Source organism: Octopus sinensis, linkage group LG8, assembly GCF_006345805.1.
Source record: "Octopus sinensis linkage group LG8, ASM634580v1, whole genome shotgun sequence".
Lineage (NCBI taxonomy): Eukaryota > Metazoa > Mollusca > Cephalopoda > Octopoda > Octopodidae > Octopus > Octopus sinensis.
In genome coordinates, this window is record NC_043004.1 from 26,448,500 (window position 1) to 26,463,367 (window position 14,868).

The 14,868-nt window shown below is 39.0% G+C and overlaps 1 long non-coding RNA gene across 1 annotated transcript in view; it reads right to left on the reverse strand.

Moving 5' to 3' along the window:
* The window catches only part of LOC118764516, a 21,317-nt gene extending 8,456 nt beyond the window's left edge, over window positions 1–12,861 (reverse strand). The window contains exons 1-3 of the long non-coding RNA XR_005000326.1: window positions 12,002–12,861; window positions 5,006–5,007; window positions 1,755–1,769 (exon numbers count right to left, since the gene is read on the reverse strand). This is a non-coding gene — a long non-coding RNA (uncharacterized LOC118764516). The remainder of the gene's footprint in view (window positions 1–1,754; window positions 1,770–5,005; window positions 5,008–12,001) is intronic.
* Between the last annotated feature and the right edge of the window lie 2,007 nt (window positions 12,862–14,868).

A 14,868-nucleotide genomic window follows, 5' to 3' on the forward strand; every position in this document is an offset into this window, starting at 1 on the left:
CTATTAGGCCAGTTAATAAGCAAGTAATGTGTCTATAATTGCTAATTACCGCTCGTTTCTTTATCCTTCTGTTGTCTTTTTGTCATCCGTGTGTGGCGTTCCATTTTCTATGAAGTCATGAAGTAAAAAAAAACAAAAAAAAAACAGTCGTATCCAATTTATACGACCGTTTTCTTACTGTATACTTGGGAGATTCTTGAGCCAGTATCCCTAAACACCAAACTGCTATTTTCTTGATCATCGCTTTCACTTTCTAATCCGTAATTCAATTCTATATTTGAGAGATGAGGAATTATGTACATTATTTACATTTGACGGATATTTGTTCTCAGCTTGCTTTTGTTAACGTTTCGGCTGATATACTCTCCAGCCTTCAGCAGGTGTTTTGGGGAAATTTCGAACCTGGGTTCACATTCCTAAGGTATTTTTCGATGTTATTATTATTATTATTATTCAGGCCACTGCCTGGAATCGAACTCGGAATCTTGGTGTTAGTAGCCTGCGGTCTTAACCACTACGCCATATACTCGTGGGCAATTAAGGAGTGAATTTTAGGGCTTATAAATGTAATATTTTCCTATCCTTCCTTAATACCGGTTCCCATATACTACTCATATCTGCACTCGGAGGTTACTATGTCCTAGCATATGTGTGCTTCTTTTAGTTTCCGTATTTTCCAGTGGTGTTCTCTATTATTTTAACTTCATTCGACAGGAGGAGGTGGTCTCCGTTTTTCCATACATGATCAGCTATACCCGATTTATCAATATCTCCTCGTGTCACAGCTTTACGATTTTCCTCTACCCTTATTGTGAGGGGGGGGGATGTTTCGCCTTTGTAATACCTATCACAGCTCCACGGCATATGGCATAGTGGCTAAGAGCGCAGGCTACTAACCCCAAGATTCGGAGTTCAATTCCAGGCAGCGACCTGAAGAAGACGACGACGAAGAAGAAGAAGAAGAAGAAGAAGAAGAAGAAGAAGAAGAAGAAGAAGAAGAAGAAGAAGAAGAAGAAGAAGAAGAAGAAGAAGAAGAAGAAGAAGAAGAAGAAGAAGAAGAAGAAGAAGAAGAAGAAGAAGAAGAAGATCGAAAAATACCTTAGGAATGAGAACCCAGGTTCGAAATTTCCCAAAGACACCTGATGAAGGCTGGAGAGTATATCAGCCGAAAGGTTGTGTTAACAACAAGCAAGCTGCATCATATCCCTGATGCTACAGTTCATTGTTCGGTTGTTTATCAAATTTTCCTTTGTTATTCTTAAATACTTTATTCTGCTGTTACTGATTTGTTCTCCGTTGGTATCAGTTTTCTTGTTTGTTTCTAATCTGACACTACTAGTAGGAGAAATGAAGAATTTGAAATATCACTGAATTCTAATATGATTTGCTCTCAGTATAAAATTTATGTATCGTCATACCTGATTTTGTTATTGCATTGGAGTACTGAAATATTGTAGATAAACATAATGTCAAAACTTAGCTCTAAAATCTTTGGATATCTCAATTCTTAATATTGAATTTGTATGCGTCTATGTGTATGTGTACACATTTTTATCTATCTAATTAACAACCTTCGTATTCATCTCGATATGTGTGTGTGTGTGTGTGTGTGTGTGTGCATGCGTGGCTTTTGCTTTGGCAGCTGTGGCTTGGTCCCTGAGGGCTGCTGTGAAGAAATTTTAGAATGCTACCTTGAAAGCATGACTGGGAGGGAAAAATCTTTGATGAAAATGTGGCTGATGAAATCCCTTCACGTTCAATCTCGAAATCTTCAATGCACCAATCAATAAACATGCGAATAAAATGTCTAATCATAAAATGCCTTGATGTAAATCATTAATAAAGTTGCCTCGCTGCTTCTGAAACATAAGTCTTTATTGATTCTTTACTGCTAGTCTTTAACAAATTTCAGTTATTTTTTATAATCTAATAAAAACGTGATGTTTGTTCACGGATAAACATGCATATAATGGGTTCTCTTTGTTATTTTCCGTTGAATGTACCTGGAATCCATCCCCAGACATGCGGGATCTGATTTCAGTGTGAGAAAATAAGTGGGGTCCATGTAATCAACCAACTCCATCTTCTCAAATCTTGGTCTTGTGGTTGAAATTAGAAATCATTCTTTATTTCTTTCCTTCTTTTACATTTTACTTGTATCACTTATTAGACTCAGACCATGGTAGTACAACGTCTTGAAGAATTACAGTCAAACGAACTGACCGCAGTACCTTTTTTTTTATTTCTGAAGCCCAGTATTTATTCTATCGAACTCTAAGTAACGCTAAGTAACGGTGACATAAACATACCAACACCGTCTGTTAAGCGAGAATAGAGGACAAACGCAAAGTTAGATACACACACACACACACACACACATGCTTCCATGCATACATACATACATTACATACATACATACATATATATGTATATATATATAATAATATTAGGGAGTAAATCCAAACTTACAGGGAAAAATTAGATTTAGGATTAAATCTAATTTTACGGTATAAATATATATATTAAATTAGAGATAAAACCACTATTAGGCAAATCAAACAGTGAAAAACATAAACCAAAACATAGAAATAAAATTAATTAATATAATATACAAAATATATAAAATATAAAATTCAAAATTTAAATTATTTAAATTTTAAATAAAATTTAAATTATTAATTTATACTTATAAATTTATATATATATATATTTTATTATTTTTATTTTTATTATTATTTTTATTTTTATTTTTATTTTTTAATTATTTAATTTTTAAAAAAATATATATAACTATCAAAAAGTATTAAAAAGTTTAATATAAGATAAAAAGTAAAAAATAATTAAAAAATAAAAAATAAAAATAAAAATAAAGATAATAAAAAAAATATATATATATATATATATAAAAATTTTATAAGTATAAATTAAGAATTTAAGAATTTTTAAAAATTTTAACTTTAAATTCAAATAATTTAAATTTTGAATTTTATATTTTATATATTATATTAATTAATTTTATTTCTATGTTTTGGTTTATGTTTTTCACTGTTTGATTTGCCTAATAGTGGTTTTATCTCTAATTTAATAGGAGTTACTAACCAACCACATGGTTCCGGGTTCAGTCCCACTGCGTGGCATCTTGGGCAAGAGTCTTCTGCTTTAGCCCCGGGCCAACCAATGCCTTGTGAGTGGATTTGGTAGACGGAAACTGAAAGAAGCCTGTCGTATATATGTATATATATATATATGTATATGTGTGTGTGTTTGTGTGTCTGTGTTTGTCTCCCTAGCATTGCTTGACAACCGATGCTGGTGTGTTTACGTCCCCGTAACTTAGCGGTTCGGCAAAACAGACCGATAGAATAAGTACTGGGCTTACAAAGAATAAGTCCAGGGGTCGATTTGCTCGACTAAAGGCGGTGCTCCAGCATGGCCGCAGTCAAATGACTGAAACAAGTAAAAGAGTAAAAGAGTATATATATATATATATATATATATAGGCGCAGGAGTGGCTGTGTGGTAAGTAGCTTGCTTACCAACCACATGGTTCCGGGTTCAGTCCCACTGCGTGGCATCTTGGGCAAGTGTCTTCTGCTATTGCCCCGGGCCGACCAGTACCTTGTGAGTGGATTTGGTAGACGGAAACTGAAAGAAGCCTGTCGTATATATGTATATATATATAGTGTCTGTGTTTGTCCCCCTAGCATTGCTTGACAACCGATGCTGGTGTGTTTATGTCTCCGTCACTTAGCAGTTCGGCAAAAAGAGATCGATAGAATAAGTACTGGGCTTACAAAGAATAAGTCCCGGGGTCGATCTGCTCGACTAAAGGCGATGCTCCAGCATGACCGCAATCAAATGACTGAAACAAGTAAAAGAAAGAAAGAAAGAAATATATATATATATATATATATAATATATATATATATATATAATATATATATATATATATATATATATATTAGGTTGTTTCATGTGGAATGTCATATTTGAAAGGGAACAATAAAATGTTTCAGAAATGTTAGAGAACTGATTTAGTTACTCAAAAGAAGAGGTCTACCCTCGGTTGCCACAGAGAAGCAAGCTTCTCCTGAATGCTCTTCCTCCCAAACCAATATCAACTGCAATGACATGGAGAAGGAAGAGCTGAACGATCAATGAATCACAGTGACAAAAGGGGGTAGGTGAAAGAAGAGGAGAGTACACAGCCCCACTCCAAGAAATCAACAAAAGGATATACTGAAACCACAACTGCAACACAATTTACAAAAATTCCAACAAAAACAACAACACTTAAAAACAGCAACATCATCAACAACAGCATGAAATCACAGAAACACAGAAGCAACCAATTACGGAACTTCAAAAACAAGAATATTCATCTGAGTGTGGACGAAATGTATCCATCAATTTCACTGTTGTGAACAAGTGCAACAGTGAGTTGATGGCTTTTTTTAAAGTTAAAACAAAAACAAAATAGAGATAGAGGGAAAGGAATTTAGAGATTTTATCCTCAAAACACCCAAGAACAGACACTTAATTAAAACGTCGTCAGACGTTTATAAAACTATAAGAGAAAAATTCCCATGTAGTATGAGGATTTTTTTAAAAATCAGTTGATAAAAGGCTGTTGGAAGGACCTTTTAAAACATTTTCTCCATTAAAGATGTCCGGAACTTCCGGGCCACTCGAAAATCAAGGTAAGTAACCTCCTCTATCTCTTTCTCGGCTGGCATGATTGTGCAGAGAATGGGGTGTATGAATGAACGTGATCTGGTCGCTTGATTTAGATGTGGCTGCCATTAGTGAAACAAAGATCTCCGGAAAACACGCTCTAGCATCCATTTTCGAAGACTACGAGGTATTCTCATCGTGTTGTCTATCGGGAGCAGGTGGCGGTGTAGCAGTGCTACTCCGGAAATCTTTAAACCTCCAAGTGCGGGCTATCTTTCTGGACTCGGATGGCTGGGTGGTGGTCCTGAACGTGAACGGCAGCGAAGGTTACGCCTTTAGACTGGTGGCGATTTATGCTCCAACAGAGGCTGGAAGGCCAGATTTCTTCAGGCGTCTAGAAACATTCTTAGGAACGTTTCGCACTTTAGTACTGGAGGGAATTTGGAATAGTATTTTGAGCGCACGGAAGAACTGTGTGGGTTTATCACAAAGCAGAAGTGGGTGTATAAGCTCGAAAACCTGCTCAGGACTTTCCAATTTTCTGACAGGTACCTACTTGCTTTCCAATGTGCCAATGTGGACATGGAGCAATCACAGTGGGGTCATCTAGACCGTATTTAGGTAGAGTATTTGTTAGGTTAGAGGCTAGGGATAGCACAGGTTGTCTACAATTTAAATTGGTCGGCCACACAGATTACAAATTTGTTATATGTTCAGTCGATTTAGACAGGACCCGCAGACAGGGACCCTATTACTGGAAATTAAACGCGTCCTTACCGGCTCGCAAATACTACAGGAACCGGATTAGCGAGCTAGTTAAGCGGCAGTTAACGGGGTCGATCGTCAACAACCGGTGGTGGTTGTTCGCTCTGAAGAGAGCGACTAGAGTAGGATCGATAGCATTAAGCAAAGATTTAGCGATAGAAAGAAATAGATTAGAGGAAGAACAAGTTAGCAAACTAGAAGAGGCTATTAGTAAAGGCATCGCAACTGACATGTTAGCGGCGAGAATGGACCTTGACCTTCGAAACACGAAGGGTGCGTTGTCAGAGCTAAGGGCCGTGCTCTATAACAAGAAGGCAGTAAAGCCGTTCGATGGGCCCGAACAGTAGAGCCGCAACGTGGAAACAAAACCACGATCAAATCTTTGACAGATCAGGATGGGAACGTGTTACTCGGTTCTGAGCAGATGTGTGCGGCTTTCCAGCAACACTTTGAGCGGCTGTTAGGGGAGGGCGATGGGTTGACAGTAGCGGACTTTACTTCGTATCTGGACGGCCTACCACGGCTCTCGGTAACGGACGTGAGATTCTGCGAAAAGCCGATTACATCCACTGAAATACGGGAGGCAATGAGTGATTCCACAAGTCGCACGGTTTAGATGGTCTGCCCAACGAATTCTATGTATTCATACCAGATTTGTTTAGCAGACTCTTGGTAGATGTCTACAGTAACTGGCAGCAAAACAAGAGTATTCCTAGTACTGTTAGCTGTGGTGTGGTAACACTGCTGAGAAAGGACGCCAATAATGGGGACGTACCAGGGAATTTTTGGCCAATAACTCGGCTAAACATAGAGTTTAAGATTTTGGCCAAGGTGTTAGCGAAAAGCTTGGCGCTTGTCGTTGTTAGTCTGGTCGGAGTGACACAAACGTGTGCAATCTCGAGCAGATCTATCCACGACAACCTCCACCTTATGCAATACATCGTAGAGAGGGCTGGGACTAAAGCTGGCTTCGGTGGAGCCCTGATCAATTTAGATCAGTCGAAAGCATTCGATAGGGTAGACCATCGCTATTTGGAAGCTGTCCTTTAAGCGGCCGATTTCGGACCCATTTTCGGAGAGTGGATTGCTGCAATGCACAGCGGCATCATAGAGATAGAATGAAAGGAAGCTGAACAAGAGATCAAAGAACCACTCAGAAAAACAGTTGAGGTGCACTAGATAAAGATAGATAGTAAGTTGGGTTGGAGCAATCAGCAAAAGAATCACATAGATACACAGCTGTGTCGGCTGGAGGCCCAAAGGGAAGTGGGTTGGAACAATAGATCATATAACCATACATATATAGGTAATTTGTGTCATGTCGAGGTGGGTTGTACACCAAGTAACAGATAATAGATTTGAAGAATTGCATACAGGTAGACAGGTATTTGAAAAACAAAATTTCTTGAAGGCATGAAATCTGAATCTTATTTTTACAAACCTTAAAGCCTGCTGAAGGCGGGTTGGGAATATATATGCATACTCTATACATTCCTCTATACATATATAGCCCTTGTATTAGTTTCAAATTCAACCTTGGCACTGGACAATTTTATTGTTCAGTACACAGTAATCTATAATGTGGTGTGTTTATGGGTGTTTTATGCAGGTTCTGTTATGTGACCTGAATAAAATATTCATGGAGAAATAATTAGGATGGCTAGCAATGTCTCCATTAATGGACACTGAAAATTTAAAAAATCATAAATATGTATGTGTGTATGTGTAGTTGTGTGCGCGTGCATACGTGTGTGTGTGTGTGTGTGTGTGTGTGTGTGTGTGTGTGTGTGTGCGTGTGCGTGTGCGCGCGCGCGCGTTTGTGTGTGCGTGTGTGAAGTCAGAACAGTTTAACTATTTGAAAACTGTGGAATATAAATTCAGTTTTTTAACTCTAGTAAGCCAAACATACAAGTGTATACCACCACCACCACCACCACCACCACCACCACCACTACTACTACTACTACTACTACTACTACCATGCTTACATAAATTTGTGCATGTGTTTTTCAACTCAAGCATATTTGTATATTTATATTTATTTATATATGTGTACATGCGTGCAAATGGAAATACATGAGCGTGTGTGTATGTGTGTGTGTGTGTATGCGTGTGTGCGCCCGCATGAGTGTGTATGTGTGTATCTAGGTGTAAGTGTGTTTGTATTTGTGTGGTGTGTAAAACTATGCGTGCAATGAACACTATGTGTTTTCCCAGTTCCTGTCAATACATGTTAAACTGTTTAAGTGTGACATCTGACACAAGCTGGAATTTATATTTTCAACACTGGCAAATCTATTATAGGCAAAAATATTCTAGAACATTAACACAGTTCCTTTGATGAAACAGGTACAGTGATAAAAAAATGCGTGTGAGCTTCGTGTTGTTGCTGTTGTTGCACAAGAGGGAGGAATGATGGTTCATTTGCTGATACAATGGGCTCCAAATCACACAATTTCATTTGTTTTTTTTCATTCTGAGCTCAATTCACGCTGAGGTTGACATTGCCCTTATCTTACAGTGCCAATAAAGTACTGTACTGATTCACTTAACCCCTACCTACACCCATTTATTGGGGAAGAGATGTGCTATTTTAGTTTTTAGCTTAGTGTTGGGGATATAATAGATTTTTACGTTGAAGTCACTTATTTGTAGGGCCTGATTATAATAAGAGGCGTGAGTGTTAAAAATTTCTTCGTTAGAGGATAAGTTTGAGATTCTGATAGATATGCCTGTGACTACACTATTAAGGGTAAGCTTAGGATGATTAGAGAGGACATTTATATATTCTAAAGATTGGTTGGGTTTCTGGGCGTTATAGAAATTGGCCACCTTAGTGTCAATTTCGAACGAACTACTTAGGTTGTAGTTTTTAAAGAATTTGTGTAGGACTTTCATGGTGCGTTCTACTGACGGTCAAGATAATCCAGTTGCTGAAAAGAGTGTGTCATCCCTGTATAGTCCACCGGATAGTTTGGGGAAGTATTGTTTAATTTGGGAGAGGAGGAATAGGCACACAAGGCTGGTGATCTGGCCTGAGTCTGATGAGCCCATGGTTATATCGAAGTAATCCATAGATGAATTGCCGGTACAATTATTATCCTTAAAATGAATCAGAGTCTTCTTTGCAGACAAGTTGATATTGATATCCAATCGGGAGATGGAAGCATATTTTCAGGCGAAGATTAAGGCTTTATTTAAGAGAACTGGTGATATTGATGAGTAATAATTTGAGATGTCAAACTGAAGAAAATGGGTGTGTTGTATATCATGAAGAGAGTGATGGCGTTTCCAGTGCAATTCCAGAGTGGAAGTTTAATGTTAGTTCTAAAAGGGATAGAATACAGTCAATAATGCATTTACTAATTCAACCTAAGTCAGATTTTGTAGAAGGGCTGAATTGAATGGAAGGCTTAGAGTAGAAGTTGGGTTTATGGTCCTTCAGGATGAAATAGTGTGGTTTTAGGTGTGTATGGTTCAGTTCTATTTAGTAAATTTAGACCAGCGATGTGCTTACAAGGGGTGTTATTAATCTCCTTAAGAGCATTTCTATGTGCATTTTATAATTGTGTTTAGTTCCTTTGATATGAGATTACTATATATTTCCAAGGTAAGGGAATAAAGATTGCCAGTTTTGTAAGAAAAAACATGCAGGTGTGGTGAAGTTCTTGCTTTAGATGTAATTTTGGATAGTTCTTTCTGGAAGGAGTTAGTATAATTAGAGAATTTCATGTTTTTTAACATACGTAGTAGATTTTTCTCAAAACTAGCCAATGTAGGGTTTGGAGATGGGTTTTTGTGGGACTTGTTGTTGGTGCCTTTTTCATTAGAATGTTTGGGATGATTAGATTTGAGGTCACAGTGTAGGACTCTACATCTCAACCGGGTAATGAACTCATTAGTCTTCTGTAGCAGGAGTTCCATGTATACATCCCTTGGTGGGATCAGGATATTTTTGTAGACATGCCCAAGAATTGCTTATCCACGAGCGTTATCAATAGGTAGCGCTCAGCTGAGCAAAAGATATATAGTTTATAGGTTAGAGACAGGTGTTTTCTATATCCCACCCACAGAAACATTTAGCATGCTTCAGTGAGCTTATAGTGACGCGGCAATGGGTTGTATGCAATGTTTCGAGTGACACGTGCACACGACAGAGCCACAACTCAATCAAGAGCATACCCATCGATTTTTTCAACATTGAGAATGCATCACCCAGAGCAAGACCACTGGTCGAGTGTTCTACTGCAAAGTTTTGAAGCATCTGAGGGAGGACACTCAGCGAAAGCAACCGGATTTGTTGAATGCGAAGAATTAGATTCTTCAGGCCGACAATGCACACTGTCACTGAGCTCTACTCACTGGTAAGTTTCTCACCAAAAACAACATGTGTGTTATGGGTGCTGGGAAGTGGTCAGTGCTAGTGTGTGTGGAGTGATATGGGGCGGTATGATGTGGTGGTGTGTTGCGTGGAGTGGTGTGGTGTGTGGAGGTGTGGAGTGTGAGGGTGTGGGGTATGGGGGTGGAGTGTGGGTGAGAATGCGGAGGTAGAGTCGGGATGTAGGTGTGGGGATGTGAGTGTGGGGATGTGAGTGTGGGGATGTGGTGGAGGTGTGGGGGTATGAGGTATGGGGAGTGGGCATCAATGAAGAGAGGAAGTAGTGTCAGATGAAGAGAGAAGAGGATGAAGAGTGGAAATGGCGCGAGATCAGGGTGTTATTGTCGAGTCTGATATCTTGGAGGTGCTCCGCGAACCGGTTAGTGAAGGGCAGAGAATATCAGGAGATGCTGTAAATGACGTTGCTAGAAGTGCAGGTAAAGGAGCGGGTGATATGATAGAGACGACGATAAGTGCCTGTGAAGATGGTGGTATTGGAGAGGTAGGGGCAAGTGCAGCCAGGTTGGGAGGTGAGGTTAGGGAGGAAACTGGACCAGGAGGTCACGCAGTTGTGGGCTCGTTTGAAGGAGTCACCGGAAGGCTCGAAGAATGGTGTGTTTGAGGGGAAGGGTGGAGGGGTGGTAGGTGAGAGGAAACGGGATATGGACAATGACAAAGAGTGAAGAGAAGTTTAGAGGGGCCAGGAGGGAAGGAGAAAGAGTTGAAGAGACGAAGAGTATGGTAAGTGTCGTGGATGTGGAAGAGAAGGGAAGCCACTAGGGGCAAGGACACAGTCGAAGTATTTAGAGACCAATTCCGTAGGGCAGTTGCAGACAGAGACGATGGGGCAGCCAGGGTTGTTAGGTTTGTGGATTTGGGAAGGAAGTAAATGGTGGGGGTGCGTGGAGTGAGGACAATGAGGTTGGAGGCGGTGAGTGGGAGACAGGAGGAGGAGATGAAATCATGGATAATGGAGGATACAGTCTATTGGTAGTTAGGCGTGGGGTTGGAGTGCAGAGGGCAATTGAAAGAGGTGTCTTGAAGTTGGCGGAGAGCTTCAGCCTTGTAGAGGTCAGTGCACTACACCACCACGGCTCCACACTTTTTGCCTATTTTTTAGACAAACATTGCCCGGATGGGATACATACATACATACACGACGCATACATACATACATACATGCATACATACATACATACATACATACATACATACATACATACATACATACATACATGCCTTCATGCGGCTACTGTTGTGTTGTCGCTGGAACTGGCTGTGTCCTGTGTGGTCAGTGGCTAGACCGTAAAAGGTTTGGAACCGAAAGACATCGAGACGGTGTGAAGCTAGAGTTTTATTGTGAACAGTCGGCTCAAAGTGGGTTTTAGAAGAGTCTGTCTCACATGACCTTATTTGAAGGATGCGATTGGTTGGGTTGCATATTGGTGCACAACAGAGCAAGAGACAATGTGCACCAATACCAACCAATCAGAGTAGTAGACACAACAGGGTCCAAAAGGGCGGCTGAAGGCTAGCTGTTATCTACTACATCCGTATTTATGTATATATAACAGTAGGAACTTCCCTCGTCGTCAGATGTGTCCAATTCGGCTAGGACATGAGTTTTTATATCATCATACCTTGGTGACGTCAGGCCAGATACAAAAATTAAATTTTTAAATTGGTTGTTAGCCATTGCCTGTCTTTTAAAATTTTCGCATTCTTTATTTATAGGTCCAGCATATGCAATAAAATCTTCTTCGTGGCATTTTTCTAATTTTAAACTGCTGTTAAATACTGATGATGTCTCACCAAACATGTCTGTAAGTTAGTCCACTGTAGTTTTAGTCAAATTCATTAGTATTTTGGGGTAACACAAAGTTAAAGCACTCGTTGTATCCAATACTGCCCACTTTTCGTAATAATAGCTTGACCTTACTTCAGTGACAAAAAGATCTTGATAACAGTTATGCCAGGGTGCAAAAGTTAGTTCGTATTCAAAGGTAGGAAGCTTGTAGAAAACTTTTGAAGTAGTACTGCTTAGATTGTTAGTCGATACAGTTGGATTTGACTGCATAAGCTTCGAAACTAAATATGCTAAAATACCCAATTTCAGCTTGTCGCATTGTTTTTGCATTTCTAAGGACTCTTGCTGCATGCACAAGTTCATGAAATCTGCATTACTTTCGATTTAGTTCATACGGACAGTTTATGGGAGATCATGAGGCAGTATGGCATACCAAACAAAATTATCAACATAGTCAAATTAATGTACAAAGATGGTGAATGTGCAGTAGTGGACGATGGTGAAATGGTTCCAAGTAAAAACAGGCGTAAAACAAGGCGACGTTACGTCTGGATTCTTGTTTCTACTCGTCATAGACAGGGGGATGAGGAAGACCACGATGAATAACATTGGGATAAGATGGCAAATGACGTCATGCCTTGAAGACCTGGACTATGCTGAAGGTGGTGGAGGAAAAGATATGATAAGCAGAATCAACAAAGCCAGAAGTGCTTTTATCAAATTGGACAAAGTGTGATGATCAAAACAATTTGGAAGTGATACAAAAATTAAACTCCACAAAACGCTGGTAAGACCTGTACTTCTTTATGGCTGTGAAACTTGTACAATGAACAATAGTGATAAGAGAAAACTGGATTCTTTTCAGTACAAAAACCTGAAGAAAATAATTCAGATAGGGGGGCGAAACATAATATCAATGGATGGACTCAGCAAAATAACCCAAGTCCACAGGATAAGCCAAGAAGTAAAAGGGAAAAGATGGAATTGGATTGAACATGTATTAAGAAAGGAACTCAATTATCATTGCATGATTGCTTTGACTTGGCAGCCAGAGGGAATGAGAAAAGTTGGAAGATCAATGACCATATGAAAAGGGACAGTGGAAAAGGAAAGGAATCAAGCTGAATGTTCATCATGGAATGCGGCAAGGAAACTTGAAAAACAAAGGGATAAATGGAAAACGTGCATGGAAGCCTTATGTGGCGCGAAGAGCATAGATAGATAGATAGATAGATAGATAGATAGATAGATAGATAGATAGATAGATAGATAGATAGAAAGAAAGAAAGATAGATAGATAGATAGATAGATAGATAGATAGATAGATACATAGATAGATAGATAGATAGATAGATAGATAGAGTCAATAAAGTGTCCCCTCCGGACGTAAGCTCAAATAAACATCAGTGTGAAAAACTTCACATGATAGAATCGAGTCCGCTGATTGGATGACAGTGTATCTGTGTCAGTGTATGAATGTGTATGTAATTTTTTCATTTCCATTAAAACAATATAACATTTCATAGACATAATCTTTCTATAGTCAACTATAGTACAGGACATTTTATATGAGTGTGTACGTGTCTGAGTGTGTATAGAAGTAAGTGTTTCTGTGACTGTGTGTGTGTGTTTCCGCGTTAGGTACGTTATTAAACATACACACTCATCTACACATACATATACATATGGGACGAGAACGGCTTGAGGTGAAACTCTTGACAAAAAAACAATTAGGTGGCACGTCCAAGATATATAAAAATACACATCTACCGTTCAATTACCAGTTCATAATTATCGCAGCAGTTGCAAGGTTGCAAAGTATTTACAATTTGCTTATATTTGGGTTATTTATACTGCATACAATAATACAGACACACTACATACATACAATTGCTTACAAAAATAACGATTGATGTACATTTTTTCTATGTTCATAATTTTTTGTTTACAATCAAAGAAAAAAACGTAATCTCTCCAGAAACACCTATCAAGCAAGGAAGGGAGCAGAAACCCGAAGGCGAGAGTCTCAAAAAATAAGGGACTTGAAGATTAGCAAAGGCATGATGCAGCACGTTAGATGGAGTCTCAAGAGTGAAGGGAGATGAGGCTGTCTCAAGATCAACAAAGGCATGCCGCAGCACGTCGGATGGAGTCTCAAGAGAGAAAGGAGATGAGACTTTCCCAAGATCAGCAAAGGCATGTTGCAGCACTTAATACTGCGTCATTAAAACAACGTTTAGCATACCAGATTACACAGAGGTCCAATAGAATAGCTCTCAGAAACAGGCCACGTACAAATTTGTTCTCCGCAACTCCTGGAGCTGCTTTCAGTTATGATCCATCCCATTCTTATAGAAATTATAATTCTGTCTAAATTGGTGTGCTAAACTCAAATTGTCGTTTCTACAAAGCTTTCAAATTTTCTCCACAAATGTCGTCAATGCTGCACTTTCCTGTATCACTTGTTTCAACATAACTGTAATCTATAATATAAATTGGACATGGACGATCGTTGTATTCTTTCTTGTTTTGAGGTTCACAGCCAAATGGCCGGGTGGATTCGTGTGAAAAATGGCACACATGTGGAGACGGGTGCATAGATTGGAATGCGGTTTGTATTTTTTCTAGCCCCCATAGTTACCGAGAAAATCGATTAAAACTTTTTCTAATGGAATTCCCCTGTTTGTTCCGCCATCAAAACAACCAGTTGCTCACACAGCCGGCAACAATGGGAGTACGGGATGACAGTCATCCAAATTTTTCGCTATGCTGTCTCTCTTCTTTCACCTCATTGTGGGGTTAATAATCTTAATCTTTAGTTATAGTTTCTCCTTCAAACTACATAATAGGCAGAATTGTCGGATTAAGACAGTAGGATGTTTTGAGGGAGATCTGGCTGCTATTTCAACCAAGTCTAGCTACCATGTAGAGGTCTGAATTTAATTTTCATTCACATATTTGCATTTCAAAAATTTAACATAATCTTTTCCATAAATTAACTATCGTAAAATTTTTATAAGATGACCTCACATTTTCTATGTATGTGTGTGTACCTTAAAAGACATCAATCATCACGACACACATCTTCACTCACTCATTCTATGTCTCTTTCTCACCATTTTTCTCTTTCACATACACACGCGCAAGCACGCACACACACAGACACACGCACATACGCATACACATACACGCACACATGTCCATTTCATATATCTGCTTTCAATTTGTGCTCTGCAAATAAAAA